This window comes from Pristiophorus japonicus, chromosome 7, assembly GCF_044704955.1.
Source record: "Pristiophorus japonicus isolate sPriJap1 chromosome 7, sPriJap1.hap1, whole genome shotgun sequence".
NCBI classification, from domain to species: domain Eukaryota; kingdom Metazoa; phylum Chordata; class Chondrichthyes; family Pristiophoridae; genus Pristiophorus; species Pristiophorus japonicus.
This window is the reverse complement of record NC_091983.1, coordinates 1454129-1479029: the sequence shown is the minus strand read 5'-3', so window position 1 is coordinate 1479029 and position 24901 is coordinate 1454129. Positions and strand designations below refer to the sequence as shown.

At 51.2% G+C, this 24901-nt stretch overlaps 1 pseudogene; it reads left to right on the top strand.

The window, feature by feature from the left end:
• Nucleotides 1–3529: 3529 nt before the first annotated feature.
• LOC139267517 (U2 spliceosomal RNA) lies at nt 3530–3764 on the top strand (annotated as a pseudogene).
• The last annotated feature ends 21137 nt before the right edge of the window (nt 3765–24901 follow it).

The window sequence follows — 24901 nt, the reverse complement described above, 5'->3', positions numbered from 1 at the left end:
CTGTCAAGCCCGTGTGGTAGCCAGTGTACAACGGCCACCCCACGTTAAAAGAGCTCACGCACAAGCATCCTCCACCTTTCAAAATGAAGTTCGGGACCTGGAACGTCAGGACCCTCATGGACAACTCCAACAGCGACAGGCCGGAATGCCGCACCGCCATCGTTGCCCGGGAACTTAGACGCTTCGATGTCGACATCGCCGCCCTAAGCGAGATCCGGCGGGCAAGGGAAGGCCAGCTCAAGGAACAAGGTGGAGGTTACACCTTTTTCTGGAAAGGCAAACCAGAGGAAGAATGCCGCCTCCACGGAGTCGGTTTCGCCATCAAGAACGAGCTGGTCGACCACCTCAGAGACTCCCTCTGTGGGGTTAGCGAACGTCTCATGACTCTCTGACTCACCCTATCCTGGAACCAGCAGAGAGGGGGTAGGGAAAGCCAACTCTAGCGGTATCCGGCTCCTGACAAAATGTCTGGAACATGAACTTGTCATCACCAACACATTGTTCCACCAGAGGGACAAGTACAAGGCATCGTGGCAACACCCTTGCTCCAAACACTGGCACCTGCTCGACTATGTCATCGTTCGAGCCAGGGATCACAAGGACGTGTGCATCACCCACACCATGACAGGAGCCAATGACTGCTGGACGGATAACCACTTAATCCGTTGTGTTATCAACATCAATATAGCCCCAAGGTGACAATGGCAACAGAAGCAGGGCCAGCAAGGCTCGCTCTTTGCCTCGGAGTCCTCCAAGATCATCTTCCGATCCAGAGTCCGCTCCGTCGAGCAGGATGAGACGTGTTCGCGTTTCTTCTTCCAAAAGGTACACAGGGGGAGCTCTGTGATCACCAGCCTAAAGGAAGAAGACGGTTCTGTGACGTCTTCGCAGCCTGACATGCAGAGGATCAGCGAATCCTTCTATGCCAGGCTGTACGAAGTCAAGCCCACAGACCGCGTGGCCTCCCAGTCTTTCCTGTCGTCTATTTCGGAGGTCTTAGACGACGGCAAGCGAGAGAGTCTGGACCACCCGCTAACTCTGGACGAGCTGACAAAGGCCGTCCGGTCCTTCGAGACGAATAAAACACCCGGTCAAGTTGTACTCGGCTCTGTGGGACTGGATAGGCCCAGACCGGCTGGAAGTGTACGGAGGTATGCTTCTGGCCGGCAGCATGTCAGAATCGATGAGGAAAGGCATCATCACCCTCATCTACAAGCAGAAGGGGGAGAGGGAGGAAATCAAAAACTGGCGGCCCATTTCGCTGCTCAATGTGGACTACAAGATCCTGTCAAAGGTCATCGCCAACAGGGTCAAGTCTGCTCTTGAGCTGGTGATTCACCCGGACCAGACCTGCGCTGTCCCCGGCAGGAAGATCTCTGATAGCCTCGCGCTACTCAGAGATACGATCGCCTACGTGCGGGACAGGAGGGTGAACACCTGCTTAATCAGCTTAGACCAGGAGAAAGCCTTTGACAGGATATCGCACACGTACCTGATGGACGTGCTCTCCAAAATGGGGTTCGGGGAGGGCATCCGAAATTGGGTCAAACTGCTCTACACAGACATCAGTAGTGCAGTTCTAATCAACGGGTGGGAAACTCAAAGCTTTCCAATCAGATCTGGAGTCAGGCAAGGCTGTCCTCTCTCGGCTATCTTGTTTGTGTGTTGTATCGAGCCCTTTGCCGAGTCCATCAGGAAGGATGCGGGCATCAGAGGGGTGACGATCCCAGGCAGCGGAGGCGCCCAGGTCAAAACCTCGCTGTACATGGACGACGTCGCCGTCTTTTGCTCGGACACGCAGTCGGTCCGCAGATTGCTCGCAATCTGCGACCAGTTTGAACTGGCCTCGGGAGCAAAGGTCAACCGCACCAAAAGCGAGGCCATGCTCTTTGGTCACTGGACCGACCGAGCCTCCATTCCCTTCACCGTCAAGCCAGATTTCCTGAAGGTGCTGGGAATATGGTTCGGAGCGGACGGGGCGTGCACCAAAAACTGGGACGAGCGCATTGCCAAGGTCAGACAGAAACTGTCATTTTGGGAGCAGCGCTCCCTTTCCATCATAGGCAAGAACCTGGTCATCAGGAGCGAGGTGCTCTCGGTGTTGTTGTACGTGGCGCAGGTCTGGCCCATCTCACGATGCAGCGCCGCGGCAGTCACCCGAGCCGTCTTCCACTTTATCTGGAGATCCAAAATGGACCGTGTCCGCAGAGACACGATGTACAAATCTCTGGACAGTGGAGGAAAGGACGTTCCGAACGTGGCCCTCATCCTGATGGCCACCTTTGTGTGCGGCTGCATCAAGCTGTGCACAGCCCCCCAGTACGCAAACACCAAGTGTCACTACGTGCTGAGGTTCTACCTGTCCCCGGTGTTGCGAAGGATGGGTCTGGCCACGCTGCCGCGAAACGCCCCCACCAGTTGGACCATGCCTGTCCACCTGTCCTTCGTGGAAAAGTTCTTCAAAAGAAACCCGTTTGACCACAAGGCCATCAAACAGTGGTCAGCACGTAAGGTCCTGGACACCCTACGAAAGAAGGAGAGGGTGGACCCTGTCGGGTGGTTCCCTGAGCGGACTGTCGAACTCGTTTGGCAGAACATCTCATCGCCAGAGCTTTCACACAAGCACCAAGACGTAGCTTGGTTGGCGGTGAGGGGGGCCCTACCCGTCAGAGTGTTCATGCACAGCCGACGCCTCAGCAACACGGCACGGTGCCCCCGGGCCGGCTGCGGGGCGGACGAGACTGTCACCCATCTCCTTCAGGATTGCGCCTTTGCGACGCAGGTCTGGAAAGAGATGCAGTGGTTGCTGTCGAGGTTGATCCCAAGCAGTTCCGTAACACAGGACTCTGTGCTCTACGGGCTGTTCCCAGGGACACACACCGAGACAGACATCACCTGCTGCTGGAGGGCCATCAACTCGGTCAAAGACGCCCTTTGGTCTTGCCGAAACTTGCTGGTCTTCCAGAACAAGGAGATGACCACGTCCGCATGTTGCAGACTGGCGCAATCCAAGATCCAGGATTACGTGCTGAGGGACGCACTAACAATTGGTGCAGTCGCCACAAAGGCACGGTGGGGAAGGGCCACAGTCTAAAACCCTTCCGCCACGGTAAACCCGGGGGCAGAAATCAGCACCAAACTCCCTCGGGCTGTATTTGTATTTGAAATTTACACTTTGTGTACATAGAGCACCAAACCTGTAAACATCAATGTAGTGCCATGTACAATGGAAGGTGTGTTATGAAATGCAAGTTTGAAAAGAAAAAATGTAAATGTACCATCACCCATTCCGGGCTCTGTAATGTAACACATGAAATGTAATTTGTGTAAATGTACCACAATGTACCCTGTTTATTGTACTGAATCGCAGTTGAACAGAAAAACGAGAAATGTAACGAACGAAACTGCCGTCGGCACCCAGATGTATTGTATGGGATTGCTGACCGCAGCGAAATGTAATGAAATGCCATCGAATGTACTGTACAGATTCTTTTTTATGAATAAAGTATATTTTGAAATAAAAAAAAAAATCGCTTCTCGGCCTTTTGGTTAAGATCAAGTGTAGTACCGTTTCTGACCAGCCACCATGACCTCCGGGTGGTTTCTCCCTGGTCAGGAAGGTATATGCTTGCTTTTTTGGAAACAGGAGGTGGGTGGGGAGGGTTGACCCATCCACCTCCACGGAGATGTGTGGGGGACCTGACCCATCCACCTTCATGGCACGAACCTGGTATTGCAGTACTTCCAGGAACGGTGCAGTGGCTCTGGGCCTTTTGGCTAAGAGCATTGGTGCAGAGTGATCCTTGGCGTGTGCAAGGTGACCTCTGGCGTTTGTGATTTGACAAAGAATTGGAAAGATTGGCTACGAATTTCAAAAAAAAAACTGGGTTCCCTAGCCACCGGACCCATCCCTCTACCTGGCAACTGTCTGATTCTGAACCAGACTCTTTGCAAACTGGGTGTCATATTTGACTCCGAGTTGAGCTGCCGACCACATGTCCACACCATATCTAAAACCGCTTATTACTGCCTCCGTAACATCGCCCGCCTCCGCCCCTGCCTCAGCTCATCTGCTGCTGAAGCCCTCATCCAAGCCTTGGTTACCTCTAGACGTGACTTTTCCAACTCACTCCTGGCTGGCCTCCCACATTCTACCCTACGTAAACTAGAGGTGATCCAAAACTCAGCTGCTCGTGTCCTAACTCGCTCCAAGTCCCACTCACCCATCACCCCTGTGCTCGCTGACCTACATTGGCTCCCAGTTAAGCAACGCCACGATTTTAAAATTCTCATCCTTGTTTTCAAATCCCTCCATGGCTTTGCCCCTCCCTATCTCTGTAATCTCCTCCAGCCCTACCATCCTCCGCGATCTCGACATTCCTCAAATTTTGGCCTCTTGAACATCCCCGATTTTAATTGTTCCACCGTCGGTGGCCGTGACTTCAGCTGCCTAGGCCCTAAGCTCTAGAATTCCCTCCCAAAATCTCTCCACCTCTCTTTCCTCCAATAAGACTCTCCTTAAAACCTTTTTGGTCCTCTGCCCTAATATCTCCTTATGTAGCTTGGTGTCAAATTTTGTTTGATAAGGTGAAGAGCCTTGAGATGTTTTCCTATGTTAAAGGGATATCATTACATGTAATCTGTTGTTGTTAATACGTCCTTTAGGGAAGGAAACTTGCTGTCCTTACATGGTCTGGCCTATATGTCAGTCCCATACGAATTTCCCACATTACAACAGTGACTACACTTCAAAATAAGTACTTCATTGGCTGTAAAGTGCTTTGGCACATCCTGAGGTTGGGAAAAGCTCTGTCTTTCTTTCAATGACTATGTCTTGAAGTAGCCCAACCCAAGGATGGCCGATAAAGACCGACCTTGCCTGCAGCACCTATGAATGAAATTTGAAAGGTCTGGTATTCCACATCCACTGCTGTATTCAACCTTTAACTAACCCAGTGAGCCACTACTGTATTCAACCTTCCAAGACCATCAGCAGGCCGGGGCCACCAGAGGGAGCAGCGTGTGACGGCATGGCACTGCAGGGAGCAGCACGTGCTGCTGCAGGAGGGCGACGGCTGACTGCAGTGCAGGCCGGCACAGCAGGAGCGGCGAGGTCGGGGCGAAGGAGCGGCAAGTGATTGTGGAGCAATGTGATCGGGGCCCAGGAGAGGCGAGAGTTCGGGGCCCAGGAGAGGTGAGGGCCCAGAAGAGGCAGCACGGGCCCAGCCCACACTGTGCGATATGTGTGGGCACTACGTCCCTGCAGCAGAGCTGGTCTTCAGTCGTCCTGGTTAACCCTTGCCACTGGACCAAGACCTCGCTCTGTCAAGCCCGTGTGGTGGCTGGTGTGCAACGGCCACCCCACGTTAAAAAAATCCAAGCACAGGCATCTTCCATCCCTTCAACATGTAGTTCGGGATCTGGAATATTAGCTCCTTCATTGAAACACCTGTGAACTCATCCCTTTTCAGCGTGGAGGCAAGTCACCCTCGATATGAGGGACTACCTATAAATGCAATCTTCAAGTAACCACGTGACTGTCTGATTATATCACCTGGACATAACTCCGATCCGTTAACAAACAGCTTCGGTGTGAGTGAGATGAGTACTCAATGAGGAAGCTGAATACTTTCAGTGGCAGAGAATAAAGGGAACTGCTTATATTCAGAAATAGTTACAAACTGTGCATAGTAACAAATGAGCTTAAATAAGTCATGCAAGTAAATAAATACAAGTAACCGATCAATCTATAAAACTTTGAAGAAAAAGCCTTAAACTCATATACACTGGCCACCATCTGCTCTCTCGGGTGAATGTAAAAGATCCCACGGCATTATTTTGAAGAAGAGCAGGGGAGTTCTCCCCGGTGTCCTGGCCAATATTTATCCCTCAATGACCATAACAGATTATCTGCTCATTATCACATTGCTGTTTGTGGGAGCTTGCTGTGCGTAAGTTGGCTGCTGCGTTTCCTACCTTATAACAGTAACTACACTCCAACAGTACTTCATTGGCTGTAAAGCGCTTTGGCACATCCAGGGGTCGTGAAAGGCGCTATAGAAATGCAAGTCTGTCTTTTAGAGCAGAGAAGGTTAAGAGGAGATTTGATAGAAGTCATGACTGATTTTGATAAAGTAAATAAGGAGAAACGGTTTCCAGTGGCAGAAGAGTGGGTAATCAGAGGACACAGGTTTAAGGTGATTGACAAAACGACCAGAGGCAAGATGAGCAAACATTGCTTTTATCCAACAAGTTGTTGTGATCTGGTAGGTGCTGCCTGAAGGTTGATGGAAGCAGATTCAATAATAACTTTCAAAAGAGAATTGGACAAATATTTGAAGGGAAAATATTTGCAAGTCCATGGGGAAAGAACAGGGGAGTGGGACTAATTGGATAGCTCTATGTAAGAGCCAGCACGATGGGCTGAATGGCCTCCTTCTGAGCTTTATCATTTTATGACTCTATGGTTAAGGGATAAATATTGGCCAGGACACCAGGGAGAACGCCTCTATTCTTCTTCAAAATAGTGCCATGGGATCTTTTACATCCACCCTACTGGCAACCCCTGGGGAACACCGTGGCATCCTCCTCTTTGGTCCATAAAACCACTGTTCACCACAACTCTCTGCCTTCTGTCCCTGAGCCAACGTTGTATCCATGCAGCCACTGCCCCTTTAATCATAGAATCATAGAACGGTTACAGCACAAAAGGAGGCCATTCGGCCCGTCGGGCCCGTACTGGCTCTCTGCAAGACCACTTCAGCTTGTCCCACTCCCCCGCCCTTTCCCCGTAGCCTGCTAATGTTTTCTTTCAGATACTTATCCAACTCCCTTTTGAAAGTCTGCCTCCACCACCCTTTCAGGCAGTGCATTCCAGATCCTAACCACTCGCTGTGTAAAACAGTTTTTCCTCATGTCGCCTTTGGTTCTTTTGCCAATCACCTTAAATCTGTGTCCTCTGGTTCTCGACCCTTCCACCAACGGGAACAGTTTCTCTCCATCTACTCTGTCCAGACCCCTCAGGATTTTGAACACCTCGATCAAATCTCCTCTCAACCTTCTCTGCTCCAAGGAGAACAACCCCAGCTTCTCCAGTCTATCCATATAACTGAAGTCCCTCATCCCTGGAACCATTCTTGTAAATCTTTTCTGTACCCTCTCTAAGGCCTTCACATCCTTCCTAAAGTGTGGTGCCCAGAATTGGACACAATACTCCAGTTGAGGGCGAACCAGTGTTTTATACAGGTTCATCATCATTTCTGCGCTTTTGTACTCTACACCTCTCTATTCATGAAGCCCGAAAGATGTGATTGCACTAGAGAGGGTACAGAGGAGACTTACGAAGATGTTGCCTGGACTGGAGAATTTTAGCTATGAGGAAAGATTGCATAGGTTGGGCTTGTTTGCTTTGGAACAGAGGAGGCTGAGGAGAAATGTTACTGAGGTGTATAAAATTATGTGGGGCCTGGATATAGTGGATAGGAAGGACCTGTTTCCCTTGGCAGAGGGGTCAACAACCAGGGGGCATAGATTTCAAGTAATTGGCAGGAGGTTAAGAGTGGATTTGAGGGGAAATGTTTTCACCCAGAGGGTGGTGGGGGTCTGGAACTCACTGCCTGAAAGGGTGGTAGAGGCAGAAACCCTCACCACATTTAAAAAGTACTTGGATGTGCACCTGAAGTGCCGTAACCTACAGAGCTATGGACCGAGAGCTGGAAAGTGGGATTAGGCTGGATAGCTCTTTGTCGGCCGGCGCGGACACAATGAACCGAAATGGCCTCCTTCCGTGTTGTAAATTTCTATGAATAAGGAGTGGTCCACGACCGAGTATTGCAGACTGTCACATTCCAAGGTCCAGGACTACGTGCAGAGGGACACACTAAGGTTTAGTGCAGATGCCGCACAAGCACGATGGGGAAGGGTCTCGGTTTAGAGCCTTGCTGCCACTGACACCGAGGGGCTGGCCCCCTCTTAGACTGCGTGATGTAGAAAATGTTTTTAATGAAAATATACTTGTAACCTGTTTGTGTAACTAGAATACTATGTATTGCTTTCATCTGTATTTTGCTATATGTAATGTGATCTGTGGATTGTATTGTAATGTACCTTGAAAAGGAGTTCCAAGTAGAGCGCTTGCTTTGGGAGTCTTGTGTCGGGCATGTGGACAATGTGGCCCGCCCAACAGAGCTGGTCGAGTGTGGTCAGTGCTTCGATGTTGGGGATGTTGGCCTGATCGAAGACGTTAATGTTGGTGCGCCTGTCCTCCCAGGATTTGCAGGATCTTGCGGAGACATCGCTGGTGGTATTTCTCCAGCGATTTGAGGTGTCTACTGTATATATATATTTTTTTTTTTTGAAATTCGTAGCCAATCTTTCCAATTCTTTGTCAAATCACAAACGCCAGAGGTCACCTTGCACACATCAAGGATCACTCTGCGCCAATGCTCTTAGCCAAAAGGCCTAGAGCCACTGCACCGTTCCTGGAAGTACTGCAATACCAGGTTCTGCCATGGAGGTGGATGGGTCAGGTCCCCCACACACCTCCGTGGAGGTGGATGGGTCAAGCCACCCCACCCACCTCCAGCGATTTGAGGTGTCTACTGTATATGGTCCACATCTCTGGGTCATACAGGAGGGCGGGTATCACTACAGCCCTGTAGACCGTGAGCTTGATGCCAAATTTGAGGGCCTGATCTTCGAACACTCTCTTCCTCAGGCGGCCGAAGGCTGCACTGGCGCACTGGAGGCGGTGTTGAACCTTGTTGTCGATGTCTGCCCTTGCTGATAATAGGCTCCCGAGGTATGGAAAGTGGTCCATGTTGTTCAGGGCCACGCCATGGATCTTGATGACCGGGGAGCAGTGCTGTGTGGCGGGGTCAGGTTGGTGGAGGACCTTTGTCTTACGGATGTTTAGTGTAAGGCCCATGCTATTCGGAACTCCTACACGGCAAGCGAGCCCCAGGTGGGCAGAGGAAACGTTTCAAGGACACCCTCAAAGTCTCCCTGATAAAGTGCAACATCCCCACTGACACCTGGGAGTCCCTGGCCAAAGACTGCCCTCAGTGGAGGAAGTGCATCCGGGAGGGCGCTGAGCACCTCGAGAGCATGCAGAAAACAAGTGCAGGCAGCGGAAGGAGCGTGCGGCAAACCAGTCCCACCCACCCATCCTTTCCTCCAACCACTGTCTGTCCCACCTGTGACAGAGATTGTAATTCCCGTATTGGACTGTTCAGTCACCTGAGAACTCACTTTTGGAGTGGAAGCAAATCTTCCTCGCTCCAAGGGACTGCCTATGATGATGATGATGATCTTGAAAAGTAACGTTATGTATTTTGACAAAATTCTTAAATCAAAAAAGACCCAAAGATGTTTTACAATTACATAAAGAGCAAGCGGATAACTAAAGAAAGAGTCGAGCCTATTAGAGAACAAAATGGCGATCTATGTGTGAAAGTGGAGGATGTGGGTAAGGTGGGTAAAATGAATACTTTGCGGCTGTCTTCACAAAAGAGGGAGTTGTTGCTGACTTCGAAGTTCAGGAGGAAGAGAGTGAAATATTGGTCAGGATAAACATAGTAAGAGAGGAAGTATTAAGGTTTAGCATCCTTGAAAGTAGATAAATCGCCAGGACCAGATGAAATATATCCGAGGCTATTAAAAGAAGCAAGGAAGAAATTTGCGGAGGCTCTGACCATCATTGTTCAATCCTCTCTGGCTGGTGCCAGAGGATTGGAGAACTGCTAACGTTGTACCATTGTTCAAAAAGGGAGGAATGGATAAACCAAGTAATTATAGGCCAGATAGTTTAACCTCGGTGGTGGGCAAATTACTGGAGAAAATTCGGAGGGACAGTGTAAACCTTCATTGAGAAAGACACGGATTAATCAAGGATGGTCAGCATGGATTTGTTAAGGGAAGGTCGTGCCTGACTAACTTGATCGAGTTCTTTGAGGAGGTAACAAGGAGGGTCGATGAGGGTAGTGCGTACGATGTAGTTTACATGGATTTTAGGAAGACTTTGGACAAGGTCCCACATGGCAGGCTGATCAAAAAAGTAAAAACCCATGGGATCCAAGGGAGAGGAGCAAATTGGATCCAAAATTGGCTCAGTGGCAGGAAGCAAAGGGTACTGGTTGAGGGGAGTTTTGTGACTGGAAGGATGTTTCCAGTGGGGTTCCACAGGGCTCAGTACTGGGTCCCTTACTTTTTGTACTATATATATCAATGATTTAGACTTAAATGTAGGGGGGCATTATAAAAAAATTTGCAGACAAAAATTGTCCGTGTGGTTGGCAGTGAGGAGGAAAGCTGTGGACTGCAGGAAGATATCGATGGACTGGTCAGTTGGGCAGAAAAGTGACAAATGGAATTCAATCCAGAAAAGTGTGAGGTAATGCATTTGGGGAGGGGCAACAAGGCAAGGGAATCCAATTAAATGGGAGGATACTGAGAGCTGTGGAGGACCAGAGGGGCTATGGAGTGTATATCCACAGATCCTTAAATGTAGCAGGACAGATCGAAAAGGTAGTTAAAAAGGCATTCGGAATGCTTTTTTTTATTAGTCGAGGCACAGAATATAAGAGCGGGGGGGGGGTTCATCATCATCATCATCATAGGCAGTCCCCCGGGATCGAGAAGACTTGCTTCCTCTCCTAAAGTGAGCCGTTTGGTGGCTGAACAGACCAATGTGAGCGCCACAGACCCTGTCACAGGTGGGACAGACATTCGTTTGGGAAAGGGGGGGGAGGTGGGACTGATTTTCCGCGCGCTCCTTCCGCTGCCTGCACCTCACCTCTTCACGCTCGCGGCGTTGAGATTCGGAGAGCTCAACGGCCTCCCGGATACACTTCCTCCACCTAGGGCGGTCTTCGGCCAGGGACTCCCAGGTGTCAGTGGTGTTGTCGCACTTTACCAGGAAGGCTTTGAGGGCGTCCTTGTAACGTTTCCGCTGCCCAGTTTTGGCTCGTTTGCTGTGTAGGAGTTCCGAGTAGAGCACTTGCTTTGGGAGTCTCGTATCTGGCATGCGGACTATGTGGCCTGCCCAGCGGAGCTGATCAAGTGTGGTCAGTGCTGGGGATGTTAGCCTGGTCGAGGACACTGATGTTGGTGCGCCTGTCCTCCCAGGGGATTTGTAGGATCTTGCGGAGACATCGTTGGCGATATATCTCCAGTGACTTGAAGTGTTACTGTACATCGTCCATGCCTCTGATCCATACAGGAGGGTGGGTATTACTACAGCCCTGTAGACCATTAGCTTGGTGGTAGATTTGAGGGCCTGGTCTTCAAACACTCTTTTCCTCAGGCAGCCACTGGCGCACTGGAGGTGGTGTTGAATCTCCACATCAATGTCTGCCTTGTTGATAAGAGGCTCCCAAGGTATGGAAAGTGTCCACGTTATCGAGGGCCAGGCCGTGAATCTTGATGACTGGGGGGCAGTGCTGTGCGGCGGGGACAGGCTGGTGGAGGACCTTTGTCTTACGGATGTTAAGCGTAAAACCCATGCTTTCATATGCCTCGGTGAATACATCGACTATATCCTGGAGTTCAGCCTCAGAATGTGTACAGACGCAGGCATCATCCTCATACTGCAGCTCAACGACAGAGGTTGGGGTGATCTTGGACCTGGCCTGGAGGTGGTGTAGGTTAAACAGCTTCCCACTGGTTCTGTAGTTTAGTCCCAATCCAGCGGGGAGCTTGTTGATTGTGAGGTGGAGCATGGCAGTGAGGAAGATTGAGAAGAGGGTTGGAGCGATGACACAGCCCTGTTTGACCCCGGTCCGGATGTGGATTGGGTCTGTAATGGAACCGCGGTAAGGATCACGGCCTGCATGTTGTTGTGGAGCAGGCGGATGATGTTGACAAACTTTTGGGGGCATCCGAAACGGAGGAGGACGCTCCATAGACCCTTGCGGTTGACAGTGTCAAGGCCTTTGTAAGATCGAAAAAGGCCATGTATAATGGCTGGCGCTGCTCCCTGCAGCTGTCACGCTGCAAAGATCACAACACTAGTTAGGCCACAGCTGGAGTACTGCGTGCAGTTCTGGTCACCACATTACAGGAAGGATGTGATTGCACGAGAAATGGTGCAGAAGTGATTTATGAGGAAGTTTCCAGGAATGGAGAATTTTAGCTATGAGGAAAGATTGGATAGGAATAAAAATTTAAAAAAAGATTGGATAGGCTGGGAGTGTTTTCCTAGGAATAGAGGAGGCTGAGGGGAGATTTAATTGAGATGTATAAAATTATGAGGAGCCTAGATAGAGTGGATAGGGAGGACCTGTTTTCCCCTTAGCAGAGGGGTCAATAACAAGGAGCATATATTTAAAGTCATTGGTAGGATTAGAGGGGGAGATGAGGAAAAATGTTTTCACCCAGAGGGTGGTGGGGTCTGGAACTCACGGCCTGAAAGGGTGGTAGAGGCAGAAACCTTCATCAAATTTAAAACGTACTTGGATTTGCACTTGAAGTGCCGTAACCTACAGGGCTACGGACCGAGAACTGGAAAGTGGGATTAGGCTGGATAGCTCTTTGGCGACTGGCATGGCCACGATGGACCAAATTACCTCATTCTGTGTTGTAATTTTTCTATGATTCTATGAATAAAGTATAAATCCAACAGTCTGCAATTCCACAGAAATCCAAAAGAGGGCGATAGCCTAACAGTGCCATCATGCCTGTAGTTCCACAGAAATCCAAAAGAAGGCGATAGCCCTGCGGCACTGTCACGCCTGCAGTTCCACAGAAATCCAATAGAGGGACTCAGCCTGCGGCACTGTCACGTCTGCAGTTCCACAGAAATCCAATAGAGGGACTCAGCCTGCGGCACTGTCACGCCTGCAGTTCCGCAGAAACCCAATAGAGGGACGCAGCCTGCGGCACTGTCACGCCTGCAGTTCCACAGAAATCCAATAGAGGGACTCAGCCTGCGTAACTGTCACGCCTGCAGTTCCACAGAAATCCAATAGAGGGACTCAGCCTGCGGCACTGTCACGCCTGCAATTCCGCAGAAATCCAATAGAGGGACGCAGCCTGCGGCACTGTCACGCCTGCAGTTCCGCAGAAATCCAATAGAGGGACTCAGCCTGCGTAACTGTCACGCCTAAAGTTCCACAGAAATCCAATAGTCTGTTGCACCCGAGATATGAGAAATGATCCACGGTGTCCAGGACCGCGCCGTGGATCCTGATGACTGGGGGGACAGTGCTGTGCGGTGAGGATCGGCTGGTGGAGGACCTTTGTCTTACGGATGTTTAGCGTAAGGCCCATGCTTTTGTACGCCTCAGTAAATACATCGATTATATCCTGGAGTTCAGCCTCTGTATGTGCGCAGACGCAGGCGTCGTCCGCGTACTGTAGCTCGACGACAGAGGTTGGGACGGTCTTGGACCTGGCCTGGAGACGGCGAAGGTTGAACAGCTTCCCACTGGTTCTGTAGTTTAGTTCCACTCCAGCGGGGAGCTTGTTGACTGTGAGGTGGAGCATGGCAGCGATAATGTCTCCGCAAGATCCTGCAAATCCCCTGGGAGGACAGACGCACCAACATCAGCATCTTCACTCAGGCCAACATCCCCAGCATTGAAGCACTGACCACACTCGATCAGCTCCGCTGAGCAGGCCACGTTGTCCACATGTCAGACATGAGACTTCCAAAGGAGCCAAAGGTGGGCAGCGGAAACGTTACAAGGACACCCTCAAAGCCTCCCTGATAAAGTGCAACATCCCCACCGACACCTGGGAGTCCCTGGCCAAAGACCGCCCTAAGAGGAGGAAGTGCACTGAGCACCTCGAGTATCGTTGCCGAGAGCATGCAGAAATCAAGCGCAGACGGCGGAAAGAGCGTGCGGCAAACCTGTCCCACCCTCCCTTTCCTTCAATGACTATCTGTCCCACCTGTGACAGGGACTGTGACTCTCGTATTGGACTGTTCAGTCACCTGAGGACTCACTTCAGGAGTGGAAGCAAGTCTTCCTCGATCCCGAGGGACTGCCCATGATGATGAGTCTGTTGCAGATATATGCAAATATGATGAATGTCATTGAAGTTCTGATGAAGGGTCACCGACCTGAAACGTTAACTCTCTTTCTCTCCCCACAGATGCTGCCTGACCCGCTGATATTTCCAGCATTTTCTGTTTTTATTTCAGATTCCAGCATCCGCAGTATTTTACTTTTGTATGCAAATATATGTGCCTAAGAGAGACGGTAATTGGCAGGCGATATGTGGGGCCCTTGTGTTATTGAAATGTGTTAACAGTGTTGTAAATAGACCTGCTGTAAAATTAAACACAAAGGAAGAGGTGTTGGGTGCAGCGAAATAGAAACTCTTTATAAACACAGAGCAAATCTCACCCAGAGACTTGAGCACAAAATCTGACACTCCAGGGCAATGCTGAGGGAAAGTCTGGAGGTGCCGTCTTTCGGATGAGACATTAAACCGAGGCCCCATCTGCTCTCAAGTGGATGTAAAAGATTCCATGGCACTATTTTGAAGGAGAGCAGGGGAGTTCTCCCCGGTGCCCTGCACATTATTTATTCCTCAATCAACAAAAAAACAGATTATCTGGTCATTATCACATTGAACCGCCACCGCTCGAGTTTTGTCCCAGCGGTGACCTGTGGGTGTGTCGAAAAATACAGCCCACGGGAAACCAGCGGAAACGGTAAGTATCAAGCCTGCAAAAAAAATATAAGTTAAAGTGTTTTTTATCATTCTTTTAAAATTCTTTTACACCGATTAAATGGAAAAGGATCCTGAGATATGTTTTCTGATTTTTTTTTTATTGGAAAAGCATATTTTTTGTGTTTTCCCCCCTCCCTAGGCCCAACCCGCAGCCTCAGACTAAATTTGAGTAAGTACCGCCCAATTAGATTAAGATCCGCCCAATTTGCCCAGGACCACTTTTTCCGCCCAGAACCTGCCTGTAAGACCCATTTTTCCCGCTGGGTGGAATTGATTCCTTTGTTGGTACAATTTTTCTAAGACGTTAATTTAATAATCTTAGCGGGTTTTTGGGCAGATTTTGTGGAAATTCTAGCGCAATATAATTTTACAATTTTTGTTGATCATATTATTATTACTTTTAAAAATTATGATTTATGCCTTGGGCTCATTGAAGTGGACCCAGCAAGGGAGGAGATATTACTGTAACAAAACGGACCCAGCTGAATGGCCTGCTCCTATGCTGTATGATTGGAGTGGAGGAGTGATGAGGAATCGAGGGAGATCATGACAGAGGTTCTGTTATGTGTTTAATACTCTTATGAATGACTCCATGAGGTCTAGTACTGTACTTGAGCTGTTGCGACCTTAGTCCCATTTTATGGGCCCAAGTTTCCACACGCGCCTAGAACGGCGCAGTCCCGACCTGGACGCCCGTTTTTCGCGTCACAAAGTGCGCCTAAAAAAATCCTCGGTATTCTCCACCTCCCTGCAGGTCCTCTGGCCCTCGACACAGCCAGCACGAGCTGTGGGGGGGGCGGAGCCAGGTCCCTGCGCTGAAAACAGTGCCGGGACCTCTGCACATGCGCGCTACAGTGGGCACGCAAGTGCAGTAGCTCCAGGCACCGAACTGTGTGGGAGGGGCCTGAAGCACGCAGCCCCTAGCCCTGGCTGAATGGCCTCACTGGGGCTGCGTGAATAAGGCTCCTCCCACAGCCAGCTCCTGCTCCCCCCCCCCACCCCCCGACCCGACTCGACTCCTGCTTCCCGCCCCCCCCCCCCCCTGCCTCCGGACCATTCCCGACACCCGCTCCCCGCACCCCCCCTGCCTCTGGACCAGACCAGACACCCGCGCCCCCCCCCCCGCCTCCGGACCATTCCCGACACCCGCTCCCCGCACCCCCCTGCCTCTGGACCAGACACGACACCCGCGCCCCCCCCTGCCTCCGGACCATTCCCAACACCCGCTCCCCGCACCCCCCCCTGCCTCTGGACCAGACCAGACACCCGCGCCCCCCCCCCTGCCTCCGGACCATTCCCAACACCCGCTCCCCGCACCCCCCTGCCTCTGGACCAGACCAGACACCCGCGCCCCCCCCTGCCTCCGGACCATTCCCAACACCCGCTCCCCGCACCCCCCCCTGCCTCTGGACCAGACACGACACCCGCGCCCCCCCCCCTGCCTCCGGACCATTCCCAACACCCGCTCCCCGCACCCCCCTGCCTCTGGACCAGACCAGACACCCGCGCCCCCCCCCCCGCCTCCGGACCATTCCCGACACCCGCTCCCCGCACCCCCCTGCCTCTGGACCAGACACGACACCCGCGCCCCCCCCCCCGACTGATGCGACCCTACCCGCGCTCCTATTCCCGCTCCCCGACTGGACCCGACCCGACTCCCGCTCCCGGACTGGATCCGACCTGACCTCCCCCCCCCTCCCTCCCTCCCTCTCTCCCTCCCTCTCTCTCTCCCTCCCTCCCTCTCTCTCTCCCTCCGCCCCCCCCTCCCCTCTCTTCCTCTCTCTCCCCCCCCTCTCTCTCCCCCCCGACCCGGATCGAACCTCCCCTCCCCGACCCAACCCAACGCCACCTACCTGTAAATCTGGTGCTGGGGACGGGCCCTGCCTGAAGTCTCGAGCCGGCCCGTTCAGCCTTCGGTCCCGAAAGGCCTGCCTGAAGCACTTTCACACAGGTAGGAAGATGGTTTATTTAATCTTTTCTTTGCTTATAAATGTTTATTCAGGTTGGATTTATTTGTATAATATTTGTAGAAGTATAAATAAGGATTTATTATAGAATTTAATGACTTCCCATCCCCCCCCCCACCTCGTTCTGGACGCCTAATTTGTAACCTGCGCCTGATTTTTTAATGTGTAGAACAGGTTTTTTTCAGTTCTACAAAAATCTTCACTTGCTCCATTCTACTTTAGTTTGGAGTACGTTTTCACTGTGGAAACTTTCAAATCAGGCGTCAGTGGCCGGACACGCCCCCTTTTGAAGAAAAAATTCTGTTCCAAAGTAGAACTGTTCTACCTGACTAGAACTGCAGAAAAAAAAATGTGGAGAATTGCGATTTCTAAGATAGTCCGTTCTCCACCAGTTGCTCCTAAAAATCAGGCGCAAATCATGTGGAAACTTGGGCCCTTTGTAACTCCAGAGTGAGGCACAATCATGGTGAGCAGCCTTTTATACTGGGCCCTGCACACCTAGGCAGGTGACCCTCAGGTCTCCCACCGCAGTGCCCTCCGGTGGCACACCTTATGTGACTATACAGTTATTATACATAGTCTACATACATGACATCACTTCCCCCCCAAGTCTTTAATGCAAATTGACTCGTACATTGATGGTGACCTGGGCTTTGCTCTTCCTGGTTGACCATTGGAGGGTTGCTTCTGTTATGTATGAATAAAGAGTCTGACCAGATACTGTGAGCTCAAAGTAAAGTGTGACCTTAGTCTTTTATTGCAGGTCTCCAGAGTGTCTCTCCAGCCTGTGAGGCCTCCTTATTTACAGGTGCTCCCAAGGGATTCTGGGATTCCTTGGGACTCCAGGGGATGAGCCCTCTGGTGGTTACACAAGGTATTTACAGGTTTACTTATATAACAACACTCCACCCCCCCCCCCCCCCCCCCAAAGTCAATAGTGTAACTATTTACAATGTGAGTCGATCTGGGGCCTTCCTTGCCCTGGTTGATCGTCTCGGTGCAAATGCTGGTTTTGGTGAGTCATTTGTTGGGCCCTCGCTGGGCTGCTGTGCAGCTGGCCTTGCTGGGCTGCCGGGTGTGGTGAGTCCTGCTGGGCTGCTGCAGGTGATGGGTTCTGCTTTGTGGTCAATCGCTCTGTCGGTTGCCACTGGTGTGTGTGTTGTGGGGGTCAAAAAAGGTAGGGTCCAACATGGGCTGCTCTGGATTGTCCGTGAATCTGAGTTTGGTTTGGTCCAAGTGTTTCCTGTAGATGAGTCCATTTGAAAGTTTGACCCGAAACATCCTACTCCCCTCTTTGGCCACAACAGTGCTGGGAAGCCACTTGGGACCTTGTCCATCGTTCAACACAAATACAGGATCATTAATTTCAATTTCGCGTGACACATTTGCGCTATCATGATATGTACTTTGTTGAAGCCGCCTGCTCTCTACCTGTTGGTGTAGATCAGGGTGGACTAACGAGAGCCTTGTCTTAAGTGCCCTTTTCACGAGCAGTTCAGCAGGTGGAATCCCAGTGAGTGAGTGGGGACTCGTGCAGTAACTAAGCAGGACTCGGGATAGGCGAGTCTGCAGTGAGCCTTCAGTTACCCTCTTCAAGCTCTGCTTGATAGTTTGCCCTGCTCTCTCTGCCTGACCATTGGATGCTGGTTTGAACGGGGCAGATGTAACATGTTTGATCCGATTGCGGGTCATGAACTCTTTAAACTCGTCACTGGTAAAACACGGCCCGTTGTTATTCACAAGGACATCAGGCAGTCCATGCATGGCAAACATGGCCCGCAGGCTTTCAGTGGTGGCACCGGACGTGCTTGCCAACATTATCTCACATTCAATCCATTTGGAGTACGCAGCTACAAAGACTAGGAACATTTTTCCCAAGAACAGGCCGCATAGTCGACATGGACCTTGGACCACGGTTTGGAGGGCCAAGACCATAAACTTAGTGGCGCTTCCCTGGGTGCATTGCTTAACTGTGAACATGTGTTACATTTGTGGACGCAGGACTCTTAAGTCCGTATTGATACCGGGCCACCACACGTGAGATCTGGCTATCGCTTTCATCATTACAATGCCTGGGTGGGTACTGTGGAGATCACTAATGAAAGTGTCCCTGCCCTTTTTGGGTACAACTACCTGATTACCCCACAGAAGGCCGTCTGCCTGTATAGACATTTCATCTTTGCACCCGCTGGTACGGCTTTATTTCTTCCTGCATCTCTAACGGGACACTAGACCAACTCCCGTGGAGCACACAGTTTTGTTACTAAGGACAGTAAAGGGTCCTGGCTCGTCCAGGTTCTAATCTGTCGGGCGGTAACAGGTGATTGCTCACTCTCGAATGCTTCCATTACCATAACTAAATCTGCGGGCTGTGCCATCTCCACCCCTGTGGTAGGCAATGGCAACCTACTGAGAGCATCGGCATAGTTTTCTGTGCCTGGCCTGTGGCGGATGGCGTAGTTGTATGCGGACAACGTGAGCGTCTATCTCTGGATGTGGGCCGACACATTCGTATTTATCCCCTTACTTTCAGAAAAGAGGGATATCAGTGGCTTATGATCAGTTTCCAATTCAAATCTGAGTCCAAACAGGTATTGATGCATTTTCTTTACTCCATAAACACACGCTAATGCTTCTTTTTCAATTATGCTGTAGGCCCTCTCAGCCTTAGACAGACTTCTGGATGCATAAGCAACGGGTTGCAATTTCCCAGATTCATTAGCTTCATACACACCCGACACCGTATGACGACGCATCACATGCTGGTACCAAACGCTTACATGGATCATACAACACAAGCAATTTGTTTGAGCATAACAGTTTTCTCGCTTTTACAAAGTCATTTTCTTGGCTTTTGCCCCAAACCCATTCGTCTCCTTTACGCAGTAAGGCGTGCAGTGGTTCTAACAGTGTGCTGAGACCCGGTAAGAAGTTACCAAAGTAGTTCAGGAGTCCTAGAAACGACCGCTGCTCCGTCACGTCCTGTGGCCTCGGTGCATTCTCGATTGCCTCCATCTTCGAATCGGTCGGCCTGATTCCGTCCGCCGCGATCCTTCTCCCCAGAAACTCCACTTCAGGCGCCAGGAAAATGCACTTCGAGCATTTAACCTGTGCTACATGCGGTTGAGCCGACTAAGAACCTCCTCCAGGTTCTGCAGATGCTCGACTGTGTCCCGACCTGTAACAAAGATGTCATGCTGGAAGATCATGGTGCGCGGGACTGACTTCAGCAAGCTTTCCATGTTCCTCTGGAATATCGCCATGGCTGATCGAATCCCAAACGGGTATCTGTTGTAAATGAAGAGGTCTTTGTGCGTGTTCTTGCAGGCAAGAACACGCCCTTCGATGATTCTTTCAGATTCTATGTCATGTAGGCCGAGGTCAAGTCTAGCTTCGTGATCGTCTTTCCTCCTGTCAGCGTCGCAAAAAGGTCGTCTGCCTTTGGTAGTGGGTATTGATCCTGCAGGGAGAAATGATTGATAGTTACTTTGTAATCACCACAGATTCTGACGGGGCCGACTCCCTTGAGGACTGGAACAATCGGACTGGCCCACTCGCTGAACTCGATCGGTGAGATGATGCCCTCTCGTTGCAGCCGGTCTAGCTCAATCTCTACCCTTTCTCTCATCATGTACAGTACTGCTCTCGCCTTGTGATGGATGGGTCGCTCCCCCGGAATTAGGTGGATCTGCACTTTTGCTCCTTGGAACTTCCTGATGCCTGGTTCAAACAGCGAGGGGAACTTGTTTAAGATCTGGGCACATGAAGTGTTGTCGACGGACAACAGCGCTCGGACGTCATCCCAATTCCAGAGTATCATCCCCAGCCAGCTCCTGCCGAGCAGCGTGGGACCATCGCCCAGTACCACCCAGAGTGGTAGCTTGTGCACTGCTCCATCGTAGGAGACCTTTACGGTCGCACTGCCGATTACAGGAATCAGTTCCTTTGTGTAAGTTCTCAGTTTAGTGTGAATGGGAGTCAGGACTGGACTTGAGGCCTTGCTGCACCACAATTTATCGAAAGTTTTTTTGCTCAAAATGGACTGGCTTGCGCCCGTGCCCAGCTCCATTGACACCGGGAGTCCATTTAATTCAACCTTCAGCATTATTGGGGGCCATTTTGTGGTGAATGTGTGCACCCCCTATACCTCTGCCTCCTCGGTCTGAGGCTCTGGTTCGTCGTGATCCACCGTGGATGTGTCCTCCTCTGCAACATGGTAGTTTGCAGGATTAGCAGGGTTTGCAGCTCGCCTGCACATACGTAGGAGGTGTCCCATTACAAACCCTTACAAACGTACCCTTTGAATTGGCATGAATGGAAATGATGATCAGCCCCCGCAGCACCAACAAGGTGTTAATGGCCTTGCATTCATCACCCTTGATGGTGGACTCTGAGACATTTGCGGTCGTGCAGCTGCAGGCATGTGTGACCTGCCCTGTACTTTGCGATTTGAAAACAACATTCCTTTGTTCACAGTACTTGTAGCAGCACTCGTGTGCTGAGAGATTTGCTTGGTATTGTCAGTGGTGGCAATGAATGCCTGCGCTATCGCTATGGCTTTACTCAAGGTTGGGGTCTCTACAGTCAAAAGTTTGCGAAGTATCACTTCATGGTCAATGTCAAGTACGAAAAAGTTCCTGAGCATGTGCTCCAAATGTCCTTCAAATTCGCAATGTCCTGCAAGGCGTCTTAGCTCAGCGACATAGCTCACCACTTCCTGGCCTTCAAACCTTTTGTACATGTAGAACCAGTACCTCGCCATCAGAACGCTTTCCTTCGGGTTCAGATGCTCCCGGGCCAGTGTGCACAAATCATCGTACTATTGCTCTGTGGGTTTCGTTGGAGCGAGCAGATTTTTCATGAGTCCATACATTGGTGCCCTGCAAACGGTGAGGAGGATCGCCCTTCGTTTGGCAGCGTCCGCTTCTCCTTCCAGCTCGTTGGCCACGAAGTATTGGTCGAGTCGCTCCACGAAGGTTTCCCAATCATCTCCCTCCGAAAATTTCTCCAGGATGCCCACTGTTCTCTGCATCATTGGGTTTGTCATCTGTATCTTGTCGCCAGTTGTTATGTATGAATAAAGAGTCTGACCAGATACTGTGAGCTCAAAGTAAGTGTGACCTTAGTCTTTTATTGCAGGTCTCCAGAGTGCCTCTCCAGCCTGTGAGACCTCCTTAAGTACAGGTGCTCCCAAGGGATTGTGGGATGAGCCTTCTGGTGGTTACACAAGGTAATTACAGGTTTACATATATAAAACTTCTAGCTTGGGTGGGTTGGTAGTGAGATTTGTTGCCAGTGGAGGTCCCCGTGGTTTCTGGTTGTGAGTCCATGACTACTCCATTCCCCCCCCCACACAGAGATCAGGCTAATGGCCCATTACAGGCACGTTGCATTCAAGTTCATCACATGGGTTTTACATTACATCTTGGTACATTTGTTGGGTGGATTACAGTTGCGTTTCTTTTTGTGTGGTACATTTACATGATCAGTAAGGTATCTCAGTACAGGTACACAAGGACAGTCTAGTTCCAGCACGGCCGGATGAGATCCGGGTCGTCTGGTGGGGGCCCAGCGCCCCATGCTAGTGGGTCTGTGGGCGAGGTGAGCTCATTTTGCTCAAGTTGCCGGAGCTCAGGGCTCTTGCCGTTACTCCTAGTGTCGGGCAGGCCCAAAGACAGCTGATGTGTCTGTGACCTCCCTGTCTTTTCATTTGCACAGTGTCGCTGCTGCTCCCTGGGAAGTGGTCTGAGCGAGTGAACGTTTCGTCTCAGCGACGGTGGGGCTGCCTCGTCTTGTCTAGCAGTTCGCAGGGGACTGCTGACTCGCTTTCCTTGAGGGCACCATTGTGAGCACTCTCTAGTTTGGGATCCTGGCTGGTCCAGGTCCTATTCGGAGGAGCCGTTGCAGGTGACCCTTCGCTCTTGGGCATTGCCGTGGTGGTGAGTGGGTTTGTGGGCTGGGCCTTTTCCACCCGGTGGTGGGCGACGGTAGCTGACTGCGAGCATAGGCGCAGGTAACTGTTTCTGGCCCGTGGCGGTTCATGCCATCGGGTGCCGGCAATGTTAAACCGATCTGAGGCAGGGTATCGCTACCGGTGCCTCTGCTCTCCCGGGATCGTTTACTCTGCGGCTTGTCTACTTCTGTCAGCTGTGGGGACACTTTATGATATATCATTCTGGTCCCGGGGACGCAGGCTACGGCATTGAGTAGCCCGCTGGACCTGTATACGACTGTTAGGTGTTCACCCGCTACATTGGCTGATTGCAATTTACACCCGACATCGCTCAACAACATTTTGCTTGTTACAGCTGGACTTTTACATTGGTTACCAATTTCAAGCAGTTCATTCAAAAATGGCGGGCTGCTGGCCTCCTTTAAAATGGCCTTACTACTTTTACCCCAATCGTCTTCCTTGCATGGAAACACGTGTCGTTGCTCCATTAGCGTTGCACCTCGTGGTTTGGGCGCTATCTGTTCCCTGTCCATGATGTCGACAGCCGTGATCTTCTTTCCCAGGGATTCTGCCATCATCATAGGCAGTCCCTCGGAATCTAGGAAGATTTGCTTCCACTCTTAGCATGAGTTCTTAGGTGGCTGTACAGTCCAATACGAGAACCACAATCTCTGTCACAGGTGGGACAGATAGTCGTTGAGGGAAAGGGTGGGCAGGGAGCCTGGTTTGCCGCACGCTCCTTCCGTTGCCTGCGCTTGATTTCTGCATGTTCTCGGCGACGATACTCAAGGTGCTCAGCGTCCCCCCGAATGCACTTCCTCCACTTAGGGCGGTCTATGGCCTGGGCCTCCCAGGTGTCAGTGGGGATGTCACACTTTATCAGGGAGGCTTTGAGGGTGTCTTTGTAACGTTTCCTCTGCCCACCTTTGGCTTGTTTGCCGTGGATGAGTTCCGAGTAGAGCGCTTGCTTTGGGAGTCTCGTGTCTGGCATGCGGACTATGTGGCCCTGCCCAACAGAGCTGCTCAAGTGTGGTCAGTGCTTCAATGCTGGGGATGTTGGCCTGGTTGAGGATGCAAATGTTTGTGTGTCTGTCCTCCCAGAGGATTTGCAGGATCTTGCGGAGACATCGCTGGTGGTATTTCTCCAGCGACTTGAGGTGTCTACTGTACATGGTCCACATTTCTGAGCCATACAGGAGGGCGGGTATTACTACGGCCCTGCAGACCACGAGCTTGGTGACAGTTTTGAGAGCCTGGTCTTCAAACACTCTTTTCCTCAGGCGGCCGAAGGCTGCACTGGTGCACTGGAGGTGAAGTTGGATCTCGTCGTCAATGCCTGCTCTTTTTGATAGGAGGCTCCCGAGATAGGGGAAGTGGTCCATGTTGTCCAGGGCCACGTCGTGGATCTTGATGTCTGGAGGCAGTGCTGTGGGGCAAGGACAGACTGGTGGAGGACATTTGTCTTACTGATGTTTAGCGTAAGGCCCATGCTTTCATACACCATTGAAGCTGGGAAGGTGCCCTCGGATCCAATCTCCCTCCCCAGGAGTCCTGCCACTGAAACCGGGAAGGTGAGTTCGGGTTGCCTCGGTCGGATCATCACCACGCAGTCATGATGAGTGGTCTGTGCCTCGGGGGCTGCGCGGATCTGCTCTCCGGTGCCTGGTCCAACCGAAGGTGGGGGCTTGCTCTGCCTCTGAGCACGGGGGACCTCGATCGCTGGAGGGATGAAGTCTTCCCAGTTCCAATGAATCTTCCCCATCCATCTTCTTCCAAGTAGCGTTGGTCCATCACCTGAAACAACCCTCAATGGTAAACTGTGCACCGCGCCATCATGGGATGCACTTACATCCGCACTACCAACAACTGATATCAGTTCCTTGGTGTAGGTGTGCAGCTTTGCCTGAACCGGGACCAGCTTGGGTCATTCAGCCTGATCATTCCATAGCCTCTCAAAGGCTTCCTGGCTCATTGCTGACTGACTCGACCCCGTGTCCACTTCCATTAAGACTCGAATGCCATTTATCTTGACTTCCATTATCACTGGAGGACAATCTGTGGTGCAGGTATATACTCCATACATTTCATCCTGGGACTGAGCTGCCTCTCTAGCCATCTCCTCGTAATCTGCTGACTCCTCTTCCACGTGGTGAGTCACAGCTCTTTTGCACATTCGCTGGAGGTGGCCCTTTGTGCTGCAGCCTTTGCACACATCGACTCTGAACCGACACTGATGAGCCTTGTGATTGCCTCTGTTATGTCTGTGAACCTCACCTGTGTGTAAGACTTGCCACCAGTGGGC